The following is a 3,983-nucleotide window of genomic DNA, read 5'->3' on the forward strand; positions in this document are numbered from 1 at the left end:
TTGTGCATTTTTAGATGTGTCCCCTATTTTATTATACTGTGCTTATTTGTTTGTACTTTTCACACTTAGGTCTTTTCATTTCGAATGGTCTTTCCTAAGAATCAGGTTTTAGAATAATTTCTATTAGCTGTTAGGTGTGTGTGTGTGTGTGTGTAATTATTTATGAATATTCTGTGTTCTTGTCTTCCGGTTTAGCTTTTAACTTCCTTGAGGAAACTTTCCACTACAGCGGGGTGAGGAGCCATCCAGGCACTCAAGCCTGTGATCCAGGAGAAACCTCAGAGACTCTAACACCCCAGCTGAGAGACTCACAGTGCTTCAGGCTGAGACCCTCTCCCCTCCCCCCCAAAGCTTCTGCTCCTGAGCCACACCTGTCAGGCTGAAAAACACAGTTTAAAAGTCAACACTTTTGTCCTGGGGAACAGGAGCGGGAGCGGCGGCGGCGGTGGCTTGTTGGAGGCAGCCATGGCAAAGCAATACGACGCAGTGGCGTACCCCTTTTGTGATGAGGTGACCAAATATGAGATGCTCACTAAGATCGGCCAAGGCACTTTTGGGGAGGTGTTTAAGGCAAAGCATCGCCTGACCGGCCGAAAGGTAGCTCTGAAGAAAGTCCTGATGGAGAACGAGAAGGAGGGGTTCCCCATCACGGCCTTGCGGGAAATCAAGATCCTCCAGCTTCTAAAACATGAGAATGTGGTCAACTTGATTGAGATCTGTCGAGCCAAAGCTTCCCCGTATAACCGCCGCAAAGGCAGCATGTACCTGGTGTTCGACTTCTGTGAGCATGACCTTGCTGGGCTGCTGAGCAACGTGTCAGTCAAGTTCACACTGTCTGAGATCAAGAAGGTCATGCAGATGCTGCTCAATGGCCTCTACTACATCCATAGGAACAAGATCCTGCACAGGGACTTGAAGCCAGCTAACGTGCTCATCACCCGAGACGGGGTCCTGAAACTGGCAGACTTTGGGCTGGCCAGGGCCTTCAGTCTGGCCAAGAAGAGCCAGCCCAACAGCTATACCAACCGTGTGGTGACACTCTGGTACCGGCCCCCGGAGCTATTGCTCGGGGCGCGGAACTACGGCCCCCCCATTGACCTGTGGGGTGCTGGATGCATCATGGCGGAGATGTGGACCCGCAGCCCTATCATGCAGGGCAACACGGAGCAGCGCCAGCTTGCCCTCGTCAGCCAGCTCTGTGGCTCCATCACCCCTGAGGTGTGGCCAAATATGCACAAGTACGAGCTGTTTGAGAAACTGGAGCTAGTGAAGGGCCAGAAGCGGAAGGTGAAGGATAGGCTCAAGGCCTACGTGCGCGACCCCTATGCACTGGACCTCATGGACAAGTTGCTGGTGCTGGACCCTGCGCAGCGCATGGACAGCGACGATGCCCTCAACCATGACTTCTTCTGGTCTGACCCCATGCCCTCAGACCTCAAGGGCATGCTCTCCACCCACCAGACATCCATGTTCCAGTACCTGGCACCACCACGCCAGAAGGGCAGCCAGATCACCCAGCCTTCCACTAACCAAAGCCGCAATCTCACCCATACCAACCAGATGGAGTTCGAGCGTGTCTTCTGAGTGGGCGGCGCTGCTGCTTTTCCTTAGGGCTCTATCTTCTGCTCTGTGACTCACGCTGTGGAGACAATGGGGCATTTGAGTTTTTTCTCCAGTGCATATGTTGTCTTATCCCCACCTGGGCACTGGGAATGCCATCCGAGTGGACTGGAGTAAAGCTTTGGCTCAATGTCCAGGAAGGCACTGAGGGTGCCTCCCTGGTTCCCTGGCTCTGGAGAATGTCCAGAGTGTCTCCACTTACCTTAGGACAGGGATGAGGTGGGGGAGAGGTGCACCCCACCACTATCTTTCTAGGTTCCCAGGATGATGGGAGGAGGGACAGGTCCTTACCCATTCCTGGTTTTTCTCTTGGCCTAAGCAACTTGCATGGGGGACACCAGCCTACAATATGGGCTGCTCTTGGCCTGAGCCTCAGAGGCGCTGGGGCTGGCAAAAACCTGGTTTCTTCAGTAGGAGAATTTTATCACAGCACCTCCCAGCCAAGCAGCCATCTGGGCTGGCCCTGTCCACAGTCAAGATGCTTTATCCCCTAGGAATGACCCATTTGTTAAGCTGCCAGATGTTTCTACTACTATGCCAAGCAGGGCTCCCAGTTGCTAGCCAAACGGACCTCCCCGTTGGGCAGCTGCCCTAGAATGCTGTGGTACCTCTCAGGCATGGCTTGGAGCCAACTACCAAAGGAGAGCTCACATTCCTGTGGATGGCTTTGGAAGTGTGTATTAGTTTCCAGATGACTCGTTCTGCAGATTCCTAAGACCCTGGTTCCCACTGGACCCTGGTTCCCACTGGACATGCTGCAGCCACAACTGAGCCCAGCAGCTTCTCTTACTCGGCAGCTCTGACACAGCTACACACGGCTCAGGCCTCTGCTCAGGCTGGAACTAGAACTTCACCCAATGAGTCTGTCAGCCAGTACTGCCTCGGGGATGTTTGTAATTTGTTAAATAATATGTTTGTGTGGATTTTATACAGAGAGAACAGGAGAGGGATAGAGGGATAGACACATCTAACTCCAGGAGCCTCCGCTTATTTCCACGTGGGCTTTCTGGACCACTGCCCACAGCCAGTCTCCAGGAGCACGCCTTTCTTCATTCAAATTCTGCTCCTATCCCAGAGCTGGCCTCCTCCTTCTCTCACCCCTTTGCCTATAGGTCATGTAAATTTATTTTAGGTTAACTCTTTTTCTCCCCTCCCCCCCTCAACCCTCCCACCATTTGATGTATAAAAAGCTTGCAATACTCTGGGACAATGGGCATGTTGTCTTTTCTACCGTACTGCTGGAGATTTAGACTCCATGCCTCAAGATGGGTCTTGTTTTTGGCGAGCATTTTGATTAATAAAGCCTTACGTACAAAAAAGACTTTCAGCCGTGGAAGTGAAATTTTTTTATCAGCCTCTAGCCTCCACAATTATTTGGGGCAACATCAGGTGATTCTGAGGACCTAGCTGAGCCTCTGAGTCACTGAACATGCTACCGCTACATCTGAGCCCAGGAGCTTTCTCTCTCCTGCAGCTCTGACTCACCTACTCCCAGGCCACTGCTCAGGCCCCTGCTCATACCTGAAACTAGACCGTTACCCAATGAGTCTGACAGCCAGTTCTGCCTTAGGGATGATCATAATTTTTTTAAAAAAATATGCTTTTTGCCCCACCCTCACAGTTCAGTGTTTGAGCACCTACCCATGAACTTTGTTAATGTAAAAAAAACCAACAGCATTGAAACCTGTAAAGAATTTTTGTGAGTTTATCGGAGCCAGACTGTCGAAATATGCCGGGAAGCAGAACCTCAATGAATTGAGATAATGTTCTGGAGAATGGAGGGTTACATCTGTGTTTATACATTGCAATCAAAGGAAAGGGATGTAGGTGGGTTACATGAAATTCATTGGTGCGAGATTAAGGAGGTGGGATTAAGCAAAGCGGGGAAACCTCTGGGATAGGATAAAAAGTGAAATGATGGACATGTGCTTCTCTTACACAGATGGGTACAGGATAGCTTAACATAATTAACAGTTGACAATTAACTTGATAACAGTGACAATGAGGGAATGTCCTGGTGCCAGTTGTTGTGTCCTGAGGAGTCCGGGGGTAAAAAAGGAAGTTACAAAGTTACAAGTTACCCAGACATCTCGCAGATATGTTATCTTAGAGGCAAATGGGCTCAGTAAGGACCAAAGTTGATTTTGTAACAGAAAATATCGGCTTAGGACATGACTACCCACTATAACCTGTTTGTAGTTAAATATTTAATTTTCAGACCTTCTTTTGTGGTTATTTTAGGTCTCTGAGTTTGCAAGACTGCCACGCAAGCCTCCCCTGAGCTTTTCAGGTTTAGCATGTGGCTCCTTTCGTCCACAACTTGCTAGTGGAGGTTTGATTCCCAGTCAGGGCACATGCCAGGG

General features: G+C 50.0%; 1 pseudogene; it reads left to right on the forward strand.

The window, feature by feature from the left end:
* The first annotated feature begins 428 nt into the window (after nt 1-428).
* Nucleotides 429-1,967, forward strand: LOC102754919 (annotated as a pseudogene).
* The last annotated feature ends 2,016 nt before the right edge of the window (nt 1,968-3,983 follow it).

This window comes from Myotis davidii, unplaced genomic scaffold (assembly GCF_000327345.1).
Source record: "Myotis davidii unplaced genomic scaffold, ASM32734v1 scaffold1042, whole genome shotgun sequence".
Classification (NCBI taxonomy): domain Eukaryota; kingdom Metazoa; phylum Chordata; class Mammalia; order Chiroptera; family Vespertilionidae; genus Myotis; species Myotis davidii.